At 40.7% G+C, this 16,175-nt stretch overlaps 1 long non-coding RNA gene and 1 pseudogene across 2 annotated transcripts; one reads left to right on the top strand and one right to left on the bottom strand.

Moving 5' to 3' along the window:
• Nucleotides 1–2,410: 2,410 nt before the first annotated feature.
• Nucleotides 2,411–13,008, top strand: LOC103425741 (cryptochrome-1-like; annotated as a pseudogene). Its single transcript, XR_011577140.1, has 6 exons — nucleotides 2,411–2,656; nucleotides 9,199–9,761; nucleotides 10,317–10,540; nucleotides 10,650–11,355; nucleotides 11,441–12,113; nucleotides 12,622–13,008. The product of XR_011577140.1 is annotated as a cryptochrome-1-like (transcript).
• A 215-nt stretch (nucleotides 13,009–13,223) lies between these two features.
• On the bottom strand, nucleotides 13,224–16,175 carry LOC139192817 (uncharacterized). The gene is made up of 2 exons (XR_011577237.1): nucleotides 16,060–16,175; nucleotides 13,224–13,740 (listed from the first exon to the last, which is right to left on the bottom strand). It is a non-coding gene; the product is annotated as an uncharacterized lncRNA (long non-coding RNA).

Genomic DNA, 16,175 nt, shown 5'->3' with positions numbered 1-16,175 from the left:
GTTCATAGTTGGACTTGAAATTTCATTTGGACGGGATATGCTGATTCTTGTGGATTTTCTATTGTGGCATGAAAAAAATATTGTGTTCCTTTAAATGAAGGAGGTCTTAGCATTCGTAATTTTTTAGTTTTAAATAAGGTCTTTTTGTTGAAAAAGTTTTGCGATATTTTGGTTACCTCATTTATGGCTTCACTGTTTTTTCAAGGTCTGTTTTTTAATTCCTTTGGATAGCCATGTTCTACATACAAGAGTTCCTCCATTTGGCCCGGTTTACGCCCTCTTTTTTTCAGATATTTTTCATGGCTCAAAATGGGTGATAGGTATCGGTGAAAATATTAATTTTTGGCATGCGAGATGGTTGGATTTTCCAATAGTTGATAGGCTTGGTATTCCACTAACTTTATGCAAGGCTTTTCGAGCTAAAGTTTCTGATTTTATTGTGGATGGTTTTTGGACTTCCCCACCTACTTTACATTCATGGCTAGCGCCCATTTGGGATGATATTTCTTCAATGTCTGGGATTGATAAAAATATTTTTTGGATGTCTACTTCAAATGGTGACTTCTCTTTATCTTTGGTTTATGATTTTAAGCATAATAAACAACTAGTGGTTCAATGGGATCGATGGGTTTGGCAATCTTGCTTTCGCCCTAATATTTCAGTTACATTGTGGAAGTATTTACATGGTAAGATGTTAACTGATGATCTCTTGCAGTGAAGAGGTTTTGCTATAGCATCTATGTGCTCTCTTTGTTGTGAAGGTATGGAAACCGCTTCACATATTTTCTTTGAGTGCTCTTTTGCACATCAAATTTGGTCCACTATTTTGGAATTATTCAAAGTTCAATATTTATTTCAAATATTTTTAGCTTTTTCCATTATCCTTTACAACAAGGTTTTGGAACCGAAGTGAAGCTACTTTGGTGGGGGTATAATTGGAGTTGATTTTTATTCTATTTGGCATGCCCGCCGCTGTTCGTTTTCATGAGGAGGTTGTTTCCACCAATGATGTTGTAAGGTCTATTAAATTTCAACTCCTTGAAATTGATACTCTCAATTCCGGTTGTATGAAGAATTATGTGGAAGAGCTTTGCATTCTTGATTATATTGGTGTTCATGGACGTCCTGCCAAGGCTCCAAAAATTATTGAGGTGTTGTGGTGCCCGCCATCTCAACCTTGGATCAAAGTAAATATTGATGGTGCTATAAGAGGTCCCCTTAGTGTGGCTGCATTTGGTGGTATCTTTTGGGATTTTACGGGTCATTCTCTTGATTGTTTTGTGAATTTAGTAGGCTTGACCTCTTCTTTGGATGCCGAACTATGCACTGTTATTCATATTGTATCTTTGGCTTGAGATAGAGGTTGGTATTCATTATGGATTGAATGTGAGTCCTCATTGGTTGTTCATCTTCTTTCTTCATCTTCACCTTCTTTGACATCTATCCCTTGGAGGCTTTTGGTCAGTTGGCATAACTGTCAAGTTTTACTATCCTCCATGCAAGTTCAAATTTCTCATACTTTTAGGGAGGGTAATCAAGTTGTTGATTGTTTGACCAATTATGGTGTTGATCACCCCGGTGTTTATTGGTGGGCTTCATGCCATCCTTGTGCTGCATTTGCTTATTCTCGTAAACTTTCTAAGCTTCCTTGTTATAAGTTTTGCTGGAAGAGGTTTTGACTTGTTTTTATGAATTCTATAATGGTTAGGGTTTGGCCTCATGTCCCCACTTGACATATTGTATTTTTCTTGTTTATCAATAAATTCTCCTCAAAGTCACTTCCCATGATAGCAAAGCTGAAGTGGGATGGACTTTGCAGCCAAATTAAAAAAATAAAAAAAATAAAAATCCCCATCATTAATTCAAAAAATTCAAACATAATATGTTAGTTAAAATCTCTAAAAGCATGTGCTGTGGTTTATTGTTGAGTTTCATGATACATTGAACTTATATTATTTGGCAAAGATTCTTAGCGAGTATGCCGACTATTTTAACAGCTAGATCTTTATTTTTATATTTATAAATAAAGATCTAACAACTAAAACATCCGAATATGGGGGACAAGGACTCTTTGGCTGAGCTTGCACTTCCGACGCATGAAGGTAAGGTGAAAATGACTATTTTGACCTAGGAGAAGTAGGCATGGATTCACCGCTACCATGACATTTGGTGCCAATGATACAACAATATCTTTAAGTTTCTCATGGATGGAGAAACAATATTTGTAAGTCTTTGTTCATATAAAGTTGTATCATTGGCATGAGATGTTACAATAACAGTATACAATTTGCTCTAGTAGGTCATGGACAAAGACCTAACCCTTTTAACCTTATCTCTTGTGTTTGCAATATTATTCACAAACCACAATCATTGTCACTATCTCCACGTGATGTTACATCAAACACCCACATAAATCCATTCCTCCAACAATCGACAGACATAATTTGACCTCCTGCAAACTGTAAACACTTCTGCAATATTCTTTTCCCCTTTGTCCTGGAAAAAATGAGTGTAAAATATATGCATCTTTTAAACAAAAACTCTATAATTGCACACTAATTAGAGACTTGAAAGCCGATCTACCATTGCAGGTGGAATTGTGTTCAAGGAGAAAAGCTGCACCAAAATGCATGAAGTGTTATTTGAATAATCTTGAGTAAGTTCCCTATGCAAATTTTGAAAGTTGTTTAATTGGTATAAGTTCCCAGGTGGGATTCCATGGCTAGTTGTATCCGAAAAGTAGCAAAAGAGGTATTAGGAGAGTCCAAGGGCTTTGCCCCACACCAAAAGGAATCTTGGTGGTGGAATGAGGAGGTACAAGCAAAGGTGAAGGCTAAGAAGGAATGTTGTAAAACCTTATACAAGGATAGGACCGATGAAAATGGTGAAAGGTATAGAAAAGCGAAGCAAGAGGCGAAGAAAGCTGTGAGAGAAGCTAAGTTAGCGGCTTATGACGATATGTATAAGCGACTAGATACCAAAGAAGGAGAGTTGGATATCTATAAACTAGCTAGAGCAAGGGACAAGAAGACAAGGGACCTAAACCAAGTGAGGTGCATCAAGGATGAGGATGGAAAGGTTCTTGCTACAGAGAACGCGGTTAAAGACAGATGGAAAGGTTATTTTCATAATCTTTTCAATGAAGGACATGAAATGAGTGCTTCTTTAGGGGAGTTGAGTAACTCAGAAGAGTGTAGAAACTACTCTTTTTATCGTAGAATCCGGAAGGAAGAAGTGGGTGTAGCTTTGAAGAAGATGAAGCATAGAAAAGCAGTAGGCCCAGACGATATACCAATCGAAGTGTGGAAAGTTTTGGGAGAGACAGGTATAACATGGCTCACTAACCTTTTCAATAGGATTTTGAAAACGAAGAAGATGCCGAATGAGTGGCGAATGAGCACTTTGGTGCCTATCTACAAGAATAAGGGCGATGTACAAAATTGCATGAACTATAGGGGTATTAAGCTAATGAGTCATACAATGAAGCTCTGGGAGAGAGTCATTGAGCATAGATTGAGGCAAGAGACACGGGTTTCGGACAACCAATTCGGGTTCATGCCAGGGCGCTCAACCATGGAGGCAATCTATCTCTTACAAAGATTGATGGAAAGATATAGAGATGGGAAAAAGGATTTACACATGGTCTTTATAGATTTGGAAAAAGCGTATGATAGGGTCCCAAGAGACATTCTTTAGAGGATTTTAGAGAAGAAAGGAGTACGAGTAGCATATATCCAAGCTATACAGGATATGTATGAAGGAGCAAAGACTGCCGTAAGAACTCATGAAGGACAAACCGAAAGCTTTCCCATAACTGTAGGATTACATCAAGGCTCATCCTTAAGTCCTTACCTTTTTGCGTTGGTAATGGATGAGTTAACAGGACATATTCAAGGTGATATTCCTTGGTGTATGCTTTTCGCAGACGATATAGTGTTGATAGATGAAACTCATGAAGAGGTAAATGCAAAGCTTAACCTTTGGAGAGAAGTGTTGGAATCTAAAGGTCTTCGCCTAAGCCGATCAAAGACAGAATATATGGAGTGCAAGTTCAGTGCAAATAGAGGCAAAAACGAGTTAGGGGTGAGGATCGGGGATCAAGAAATACCAAAGAGCGACCGTTTTCGTTACCTAGGATCTATCTTGCAAAAGAACGGAGAATTAGATGGAGATCTCAACCAGAGAATACAAGCTGGATGGATGAAGTGGAAGAGTGCATCCGGCGTGTTGTGTGACCGCCGTATGCCACTGAAGCTCAAGGGAAAATTTTATAGGACGGCAATAAGGCCGGCGATGCTGTATGGCACAGAATGTTGGGCGGTGAAGCATCAACACGTACACAAAATGGGTGTAGCGGAGATGAGGATGCTTCGTTGGATGTGTGGGCACACAAGAAAGGATAAGATTAGGAATGAGGATATCCGGGGTAAAGTAGGAGTAGCCGAAATTGAAGGAAATATGAGAGAAAATCGGTTACGGTGGTTTGGACATGTGCAAAGAAGGCCTACTGACGCTCCGGTTCGAAAATGTGACTACGGGACAGAGGTTCAGGGCCGAAGGGGTAGAGGAAGACCTAGGAAAACTTTGGAAGAGACCCTAAGAAAAGACTTAGAGTACTTGGATCTAACGGAGGACATGACACAGGACAGAACACAATGGCGTTCTAAGATTCATATAGCCGATCCCACTCAGTGACTTGGATTTTCCAAGTCTCCAACCAAGAAGTTTTCCTCACTCGGGAAATTAAGGGAACACTACCTCAACCTATATGCTCCACTCACAAAGCTTCAACATACAAACTTCAACAAAAGAAAATTCAAAGAACTTAGCGAAGAAGGCTTTGGTGTATTTAACACAATACGTTGAAATGAAGGAAAGCTTATTTATTGATATCCCCAATAAGTTACAAATATGTACATATACTTGAGTCAAAATAAACAAACAAGAGGGAGCCTTCACAAAGGTTACTTAGGAGAAGTCTCAGCAGTCGGTAGAGCCCCAGAAAGAGAAGGCACCGGAGGAGGATCATTCGGAGCCTCAGTACTGGACAAAACCCTAGAAGGAGGAGGCATCAGAGGTTGATCATTTGGAGCTTCATTACGCGGTACAGCCCCAGAAGACGAAGGCAATAAATGCCTTTGGAACAAACCCACAAATCTCTGATGATCAAGTAAAACCTGACCATCAGATTCCTTCATCTGGTCAAGCTTCCTCTTCATGTTTGTAGCATAGTCATGTGCGAGCCGGTGCAACTGTTTATTCTCATGCTTGAGCCCTCTAATCTCCTGTTTGAGACTCATCACTTCAGCCGCCAATGATTCAACTTGGCGGGTTCGAGCAAATAGGCGTTGGGCCATATTAGACACAGAACCTGCACACTGAACACTGAGAGCCAGAGAATCCTTAACAGCCAACTCATCAGACCGTTTGGAAAGTAGTCTGTTATCTTTGGGAGTGAGAAGGTTCCTGGCCACTACCGCAGCGGTCATATCATTCTTCATCACGGAATCCCCAACGGTAAGAGGACCAGTAGGGGAGACGAAGGATGGGCGCCATATGTTGTCTGGAGAAGGCGGGGCTGCCTCTTCAACAAGGTTCAAGTCAAAACGACGGTCGGAGGGGCCAGACATTTTCAAAGGTGTTGAAGAGAGAAGAGGTCAGACAAATCAAGATCTTAGAAGTGCAAGAATGGAGCTTCTACTGGTGGATATTCAAGTGTGCTTTGGAACTTAATGTCAGCCCCTATAAAAATCTGCACTCGACGAAGCTTCAGAAATCGAAGAGGCGCCTGCTCAGAAATCGAAGAGGCGTTTGCTTTCTCAAAAGCTGGGCTGCTCAGAAACCACGAGGGTCGATCTCAAAAATCGAAGAGGCGTTTGCTTTCTCAAAAGCTGGGCTGCTCAAAGACCACGAAGGCCGATCTCAGAAATCGAAGAGGCTTGCTTTCTCAAAAGCTGGGATGCTCAGAGACCACGAGGGCCGATCTCAGAAATCGAAGAGGCACCTACTTTTCCAGCCTTGTCAGCACCTGTCACACGCACACTCAGCTTTGCGGAAATTATGGGCATTCTGTCGAAGATTTCTGACGAAGTAGAAAGCACATGAATCGTACTGTTCAATCACCCACTTCCCACACGCAACAGTAGCTCATGGGTACCACAGATAACTTTGCCAAAGTTCTCTGACAAAGTTGAGACACGTGAAGCTTGCAGCTCCCACTACATCGCTCTGACCAAGAAGGGTAAAAGAATTGCAAAGAAACAACACTAACAAAGTTTAAACACATAAATTTTGAAGGTCTAGCTACCATATTATTACCCACAAGGGTAAAGGAACAGTACCACTGCTGGATAATTGGAAAGTCCCGATGTGTCAACCTTTGTGCTTCGTGGCAAGGTAGACTAGCAAACATGCCCAACCTTTACTCACATTCGAGAAAACACTCCCAACAAGATTGCTTGCTCCAAAATCGAAGAGGCACCGCCCTCCGAATCTCGAGAGCCAGACTCCCAACATGATTACTTTCTCAAAAATCGAAGAGAGGGTAAAGGAACAGTACCACTGCTGGATAATTGGAAAGTCCTTGTGTGTCAACCTCTGTGCTTCGTGGCAAGGTAGACTAGCAAACATGCCCAACCTTTACTCACATTCGAGAAAACACTCCCAACAAGATTGCTTGCTCCAAAATCGAAGAGGCACCGCCCTCCGAATCTCGAGATCCAGACTCCCAACATGATTACTTTCTCAAAAATCGAAGAGAGGGTAAAGGAACAGTACCACTGCTGGATAATTGGAAAGTCCCTGTGTGTCAACCTCTGTGCTTCGTGGCAAGGTAGACTAGCAAACACGTCCAACCTTTACTCACATTCGAGAAAACACTCCCAACAAGATTGCTTGCTCCAAAATCGAAGAGGCACCGCCCTCCGAATCTCGAGAGCCAGACTCCCAACATGATTACTTTCTCAAAAATCGAAGAGACACCGCTCTCCGAATCTCGAGAGCCAGACCCCCAGCAGGATTTCTTTGTCAAAAATCGAAGAGGCATCGTTCTCCGAATCTCGAGAGCCAGATCCCCGACAGGATTGCTTGTTCGAAAATCGAAGAGGCACCACTTTCCCAACTTCAAGAGCTGGATCTCCTTGGATAAAGCTTGTCTGTAATATTCACACGCAACATCAGCTTTCCAGATACCACAGACCACTTTTTCAAAGTGCTCTGACAGAGTTAAAACATGTGAAGCTGACAGCTCCCACTACCGTGCTATAACCAAGCAGGGTAAAAGAATAACATTATTACTTGATGTTAGGGAGACTCCTATATATGTCGACCTCCATCCCTAACGGACAGGCAGACCTGCAAAAATGCTCAACCCTTTCTCTTATCTGAGAGGGCACTCCCAACGAAGCCTTTCGAAATATTCAGCTTTCTTTCCCCCCGATAATACCTATGTAAACAAGCTATACTAAAGCAAGAATATCTCATATCATCAGGGTTAAAAGCAAGAGTATCCCATATCATGCTTTTTCCCTGTCTTTTCCTTTGGCCTTGTTCTTACCTGCAAGACAAGGAGAAAGAGAGCAATCAGTCAGCACTTGGAATCAAGCTTCCAGCCAGGAACTGACTGCCTGGAACCCCTTACCTGATTACTTACCTGGCATTGCTCTCGAGTACTCATCTTCAACATCTTATGCTTCCAGGGAAGATACCGCATCGGCCTGAGGAACAAATAGGGCAAGTGAGAAGGATACAAGGAAGCATGTGGAGACAAGCGTAACAGCACACGTGCCGATACATCAACTACTTTGTCAAAAGCAAAAGTATCCCATATCAGCAGGGTCGAACGTACTCTAGATTTGATGGACTTGTTTTGACCCTCAAATTCTTCAGTCGGCCTTATACTCTGAAGGAAACCAGAAAACCCTCCAGCCCAGTTCAAGAATAAGCCTGTGGAAAGTTACTTCTTCAAAAGCAAAAGTATCCCATATCATCTCTCCTCATTTTTCTTCTCTTTATCCTTCATGCTGCCTGCAAGATAGGGAGAATGTGAACAATCAGTCGGAGCTCTGATTGCTTACCTTGTCTGTCACCTCTTTCAGCAGATCCCCTAGCTCGGCGACTTGGGGGACTCCTACTACATGATTTGTATCGCGCTTGACCAAGCATGAAACTACAAGTAAGCTTCAAGTGAAATTGATACATTACCTTGTGCATCTCCACCTGTTACAGATACCACCCCTGGATGGAGGAAGAGTACTTCCAGAGAAGATTCCACATCTACCTATGAGACAGATAAGGCAAGTCAAGACGATACCACACTCCGGTACTTAGAAGTTTCGTGGCTACGAGATCATTCTTCCACAATATTTCCTAATGTCATTTGTATTAAATCATTCACTTGTACTCACTAAAGGAGAGCTTGAACCTATGTACTTGTGTAAACCCTTCACAATTAATGAGAACTCCTCTATTCCGTGGACGTAGCCAATCTGGGTGAACCACGTACATCTTGTGTTTGCTTTCCTATCTCTATCCATTTATATACTTATCCACACTAATGACCGGAGCAATCTAGCGAAGATCACAAAAAGTGACCGTTTTCACTACCTAGGATCTATCTTGCAAGAGAACGGAGAATTAGATGGAGATCTCAACCATAGAATACAAGCTGGATGGATGAAGTGTAAGAGTGCATCCGGCGTGTTGTGTGACCGTCGTAGGCCACTGAAGCTCAAGGGAAAATTTTATAGGACGGCAATAAGGCCAGCGATGTTGTATGGCACAGAATGTTGGGCAGTGAAGCATCAACGTACACAAAATGGGTGTAGCGGAGATGAGGATGCTTCGTGGGATGTATGGGCACACGAGAAAGGATAAGATTGGGAATGAGGTTATCCGAGGTAAAGTAGGAGTAGCCAAAATTGAAGGAAATATGAGAGAAAATCGGTTCCGGTGGTTTGGACATGTGCAAAGAAGGCCTACTGACGCTCCGGTTCGAAAATGTGACTACGGGACAGAGGTTCAGGGCCGAAGGGGTAGAGGAAGACCTAGGAAAACTTTGGAAGAGACCTTAAGAAAAGACTTGAGTACTTGGATCTAACGGAGGACATGACACAAAACCGAGCGCAATAGCGTTCTAGGATTCATATAGCCGACCCCACTTAGTGGGAAAAGGCTTTGTTGTTGTTGTTGTTGTTGTAGTTGGTAAAGGCTCAATTGATCCACAAATACTGAAATTTGAGGGTATTTTTAGCAATTCATACTGTTGGAAAAACTTACAGTTTATAATTGTGAGTTGCTTTATGTATTTTCTGTGATTTAGCACCTCGAATCCGATTTTGTGATTGATTAGTACTTCATGTTTGTAATTACTGGGGGAAGGATGGAGAGTGATTTTTGAGACTTTTGTGAAGCTTGATAGTGAAATTTGATCTTGAAGAAACCAAATTAGGCGGTATGGGTAGCGCTAAGACTATAGTTTGGTTTAGGAGGGACCTGAGGATTGAGGATAATCCTGCCTTAGCAGCTGCTGATAGGGATGGTAGTGTTTTTCCTGTTTATGTATGGTGCCCCAAAGAGGAAGGGCAATTTTACCCAGGTCGAGTTTTGAGGTGGTGGCTGAAGCAGTCTCTTGCTCATTTGGACCAGTCCTTGAAATCCCTTGGGGCAGAACTTGTGCTTATCGAAACTCAGAGTACTCTTGCTGCTCTCTTGGTCTGCATTCAAGCCATTGGTGCTACCAAAGTCGTATTCAATCATCTTTATGGTATGTTCCGGGACCTCTCGCAACAGTAGTTTCAATCAATGAACTGATAATTTAATTTTCAAATTGAATAGCGAAGCTTTTTGAGTTTATTTCTTTTTGATGCCCTATCTGATTATATATTGAGATCTGGAAATCTTAATCCTTCATCGGATGTCTATATTTGTATTGTGTTTTAGGACTTGTGGTAGTCATCCTTAAAGTTTTGCCTCTGCATGGTTGGAACTGTTAAGCTACCACCGATCCGAAAAGCTAAGCTGATACGAATTGAGTCAGTATAAAATACAACAAAATGAACGAATTTTCCATGATTAACATGAAGATTTTTCTTCTGTGAGATCTTTCACATATCTCACTCGTGAAATGGGCTCAAAGATTTTGTTTACTTATAATCTAAGGCACATATCAGAAGTCTTATCGAAAACCATTTTATTAAGTTGACAATCAGCTTAGTGCTGGAGAAGAGAACCCTCATCTGTCATGCTTGCTATTGTGTTGATTCTTCTTGCAGGGATAGTTCAAGGCGTTTCCTTTCTTTATTTATTTATTCCATCCCTGATCCCGTTTCACTCATTGTTGATCACAACATCAAGGGAAAGCTGGTGGAGCTAGGCATTTCTGTGCAAAGCTTCAATGCAGATCTGTTGTATGAGCCATGGGAAGTATATGCTGGAAAAGGACAAGCTTATACAACCTTTGAGGCATACTGGGATAAGTGCTTACACATGCAAAGGGAGCTCGTGATACGCTTTCCTCCATGGAAATTGATGCCGGCAACAGGTACTTTTCGACTTCCAAAGATCTTTGTGCGTGTGTGTTTGCTTGTTTGTGTTTTCAGGCAAACAATTAAAGAAGAAGATTTTACTTCAATTATGGTTGTTAGTGACAGAAACCGTAGCAAAATCTTCACTCGAGTAACTGGGTCTCGAAAATGAAACGGAAAAGTCTACAATGCCCTCCTAGGAAGAGCATGGTCTCCAGGTTGGAGCAATGCTGACAAGGCTCTAAGTGAATTTTTAGAGTTGCACCTGCTTGATTATTCAAACAACAGGGTGAAGGTTGGGCAAAACTCCACATCACTTTTGTCCCCTTATCTTCACTTCGGAGAACTGAGCGTGAGGAAAGTTTTCCAATCAGCTCGAATGAAGCAGATAATGTGGGCAAAAGAAGGGAACTCTACAGGGGAAGAGAGTGTGACTCTTTTTCTGAGGGCCATTGGGCTTAGAGAATACTCACGGTATCTATGTTTTAACTTCCCGTTCACTCATGGGAGACCATTACTGAGCAACTTGAAGTTTTTTCCGTGGCAAGCTGACCAGGCCAATTTTAAGGCTTGGAGACAAGGTCGGACTGGTTACCCTTTGGTTGATGCAGGAATGAGAGAGCTATGGGCAACTGGGTGGATACAAAACCGAATAAGAGTGATCGTTTCAAGTTTCACTGTGAAAGTTCTGCTTCTTCCCTGGAGATGGGGAATGAAATATTTCTGGGACACGCTGATGGATGCCGATTTAGAAAGCGATATCCTTGGTTGGCAGTATATCTCAGGGAGCTTACCAGATGGCCATGAGCTTGAGCATTTGGACAGTCCAGAAGTAAGTATTTACTTCTGTAATGCTGTTCACACAGAATCTTATTTCACTCTTTTCCTTTCTAATTTTTATGAATTTTCGGATTTAGGTTCAAGGCTCAAAATTTGATCCAGAGGGTGAATATGTAAGGCATTGGCTGCCTGAGTTAGCACGTTTGCCAACCGAGTGGATCCATCATCCTTGGGAATCACCTGATTCTGTGCTTAAATTCTCAGGTGTAGAGTTTGGATTTAACTATTCGAAACCTATCATTGAGCTAGATTTGGCTAGAGAACGCTTCACGAAGGCCATATTCAAGATGTGGGATATGGAAGCAGCAGCAAAGGCTGCAAGCGCAAATGGCACAGATGAAGTTGTTGTTGACAACTCTGCCAGTGAAGATTTGCCTATCCCAAAGGTGATATTAAAGAAAACCTCTCCTTGTCCTACTGACTCCTATAATGATCAGAAGGTACCGACACGTCAAAATTCCAAGAGCAATCAATGTAATAGGAAGAGATCGAAATTTATGCAAGACGAAAGCCCACTCCCAGATAATCGGCACAATCCTAAGAAAGTTGGGCCCTCAAGAACAAATGAAGGCGTGAGCTCCACTGCCAAATCTTCAATGTCTAAGAAGCAGACAAATAGCAGAAATTCATTTTCTGTTCCACAGTCATATTCCGCATCAGAAGGCAACCCTTTTATGGAGTGTGAATCTTCTGAGATGCAGCAGTCATGGCAAGAACAGATTAACATGGAGCAGACTTCAAGGAAAAATGGTAACTAATAAAAAATCGTTAATCGGTTGATGATTATTTGGGATACTGTTTCAAATTCACTCTACTAGATGAATTTCTTCAGTTCTCGATATGACTTGAAATTTTACTGATGCTTCCATCAGTCTCCGCACGCACGGAGACCAAAATCAATTGTCTTTAAATCTAATTTTGCTTTTGGTGAGCATAGAATGTTTGCTCTTTGTGAACTTCGGTTTCAAAAACATGTTTCCATACATTGGTCAAGATTATAATGCTCTTGGATTTTACATGTATCAATATAAAAGTGAGATTTACATATTGTACTAGAGGTGCAAAGTTGCGTATGTATTTAGCCTGGTTGTTCCGGTAGGGGGATGTATGACAGATGACTCAAAATCTGAGAATTTCTCTGCATTTTCTTTCTCCTATTCAATGATTAAAAATTTATAGTAGGTGGTTCTGTTTTCTGTGTCAGTATTTCTGTTGAGGTTCTATTTAATTACATTGTTTCAAACTTCTGTGGGTGTAGGAGCCGTGGAAGATGAAGGCCTCTGATTCAGAACTCATCGCGACTTTACTAAGTTCATCGAGAAAGAGGACGGTTCTGGATATTGCAGTAAACACGGTAAAATGTTTCCTCTTGGTATGACTGTAGTTCGTATGTAATCTGTGGTATATAAACGAAGGGAACACTGGCTGATATCAGATGTGCAGACGGGACGGGACGGGACGGGACGGAACGGATGTTCTGTGTATGTTTGGTACGCGCAGGACGGAACAGGATGGTTGTTCCATTCTGCGTTTGGTAGTGCATGGACGGAACGGAACCAAAAGCTTAAAATGACTAAAATACTCATGTTCCTTCTGTTGTTTGGTACAATTTTATGCGTGGAACGGGACAAGACTTTTTATTTTTTTTATTTTTTTTAAGTTGTTCAAATTTGAACACTATTATCCATTATTGTTTTTCTTGGTCCAAATTTTATTCGGTATATGTTGTGTTCCACATGCAAATCCCTCTAAAATTTGTAATTTATGTCTTCTATGATTTGTTGATGAAGTCAGACTTCCTCGAGCCAGTGAATATTGGAAGTAATGAGATCGTTAGCATGAATAAGACGGCTAAGATGGTTCTGTTCATGGTTGCCATGAAATGTTGAAAAATATATAAGTTTAATGAGCAAGCATGTCGTACACGTTTTAGGGTTTAAACATTTAGAACTTAAATAGGTTATATTACAATTAAACATTGGTACTCAGCTTATGTGGAGGATCGACACCTCTTTCACGTTTTAACTGAAAATTTTAACCAACAATTACATTTTCTTAACCACAAAATTCTACATACCAAGCATTAAATCCATGACTTTGGACACCAATGACTTTGCTCGGGAAGCAATTGCGCCTCCAGATTTCTGCCCGCTGGTATTACCGTTTTGAAGATAGTAAGGACGAGGGGGGCTCTTGAAGCATTCATCTCTGCATGTTTCATGGACGGTTGAGGGGGAAATGTCATGAAACCCTAATTGTTGACCCTTTCATTTAATGCATGGTGTTGCATTGGATCCAGCGGCTTCACGCCTATAATTAGTGCCCCATTAATTTGCATCCCATTCTTGCTAAGAGCCTTCTGAGCATCAGAGTAACTCTGCACCACCAGCAAAGTGAATGGTTAACAATTTTCAATAGCAGTTGCATTCTTGTAGGATACCTAGCCAAACTGAGCAAACGGAGAGTACAAAGATGGAATACAGGTAAGTCTTTGGCAACCAGAGACAAACATGGTCTTCATCCATTTTCGCTCATATACGCATGGCGCACACATAATGGTGTTACAAATTCCTTCCATGCCATAAGCCAACAGCAGTAGCAAATAATTATAATGTGATCCTGTGATTACTTCCTTAGACATAAGTATTACTGATAATCTTAATCAATATTATGCCTCCGTGAGGCTATGTCTGCAACCAAGGCCAATAAGCGATCTTACTTTTGACATACATGGCAACATCCCGCCAATAATAAAGCCCAACTTTAAGCAGAAGTGATGCACAATGCCATTATTATATTTGACAGAGACAAATCCATACATTTTACAAGTAAAACATCTTTCATAACACATAAAAAAAGATAAGTCATAAAAACAAACTCAGCTATTTCCAACTGCTCAAAAATTTTAATTTATATCAAAGTTTTGGTTAGTTTTACTCCCAATTTCAAGGGCATTTCTTACAGAGAGTCAATGAGTTTGACTTGCAAACTCTCCAATTGCCGAATTCTTGGTAACATTACCAGTTCAAAGAGGTGAAGAAATGAAGAGAAGATCAATGCTTGATATAAGAAATTTGATTCATCAAACTCAAAATAATGGAGAAAAAAGAACCTAATATAGAATGTGCATCCAGTTGGCATCTCTTGGACCAGGAACATGTTTCAAAATCACTCCACATTTTTCAAACTCCTGTATAACTAAATTTGTATCAGCTGGAGAGAATCTGGAAGAAAAAATAAGAACACCATCAGAAGCCTAAATGTGGATAGCTGGGCAAAAATTACATTGTAATTACTCAATAAGTTAGACAAGCAAGCCATAACTTTAGCGATTGAAGACTTGAAGACCAAGTACAACCAAATAAGCTTCAATCAGTTGAACGACTGATCTAAAAAGTTGGACAGAGCTATGTGATAAAACAATACAATAAAGTGTTCCACGTGTTCCCAACATTTTTCTTTAGAGTACATAACAAAACATTTCCATGGTCCTTAAAACTGTGAACTAGAAGCTCAGTATAGCAATTCACAAAAATTAACTTCTATTCAACAGACATGCATAGAAAATATCAAACACCATTATAGCAAGTTTAAAATGCATTGTAGTGGGATATTTGATTCATGCATATCGGGAACCTCTAATAACTTGGAAACCAAGATAATTTTTTTTTAAAGAAAACTCTTTCCTTGGCACAACAACCACATGGAAATAAGGCCAGAGCCTTCTCATTTCCTCCTCAACTCATAATGGCAACAGCTGAAGTCAATTAGATGAACTACTATATATGAAGTCAATAGCAGATCGAACCAACCAAAGCAGACCAAAACAGGTAGTGGAAATTACAAATGTTTTGCATATTAACAGGATGTTAATGAAATCGAAACAAGCAAATCAGAAAAGAATAATAATGCCACTTCAAATTTACATCAAAATTAGGACCTCCTGGAAGCAACTTGAACACTGAAAAATCGAAACAGGGGGAGTGGAAGCAAATAAACAGAGGCGGATCTTTGGTTGCAGATGCAGTATTGGGCAGATCAAAGCACTACAACATACAAAGAAATCAAAACAAGCAAATCAGAAAAGAATACAAAGAAATCGAAGCACTATAAAATACAAAGAAATTCAGCAGAATTAGGAATTAGGTGTTAATAAAATCGAAACAAGCAAATCAGAAAAAGAATAAAAATGTCACTTCAAATTTACATCAAAATTAATTAAAGATATGAACAGAGGGTCAGGGGTGAGAGCCCTAGCCAACCAACAATGCATGATGGTTGGGTTGATTAGCACTGCATCAATGTTGAAAAAATATAGAAAACAGGCAGCTGCATGCACCATCTCAATTGATCAAGATTTCAGAACATGGAATGACTTGATGGCAACCCTAATTTTGGTTTTGCATAGCTAACCCTAGACAAGTACTGGACCCTTTAACTTTGCCGCCACTTAGGGGTCAGGATTTGTAAGAATATAGGTTTAGTTTCAACAATTACGGCATGGAAGGTGGACGAGTCAGTCCGTCCAAATGGGTAGGGTTTCCAATTGTGAGCCTCCAAAAAGTGGTATGAGGACTGAGAAAGCTACGTAAATACTCAAGAAACACCAAACACCAAACCAAGAGAGAAACAAAAAGTACTACAAAATACAAAGAAAGAGAGACCGAGAGGCTATACAATCACAATCAGATCGAACCTGGAACGGAGATGCAGAGCTGAAGTTCACGGAGAGGCACACAGAAGAGGATGAGGAGGAAGGTTGCGAAGGGGAGATGTAGGGATGAAGAACTTCACAGTGGCAGGAGAAGAGAA

This window comes from Malus domestica, chromosome 16 (genome assembly GCF_042453785.1).
Source record: "Malus domestica chromosome 16, GDT2T_hap1".
NCBI lineage: Eukaryota > Viridiplantae > Streptophyta > Magnoliopsida > Rosales > Rosaceae > Malus > Malus domestica.
Note: the sequence above shows the minus strand (reverse complement) of the source record. Positions and strands in the feature narration are given on the sequence as shown.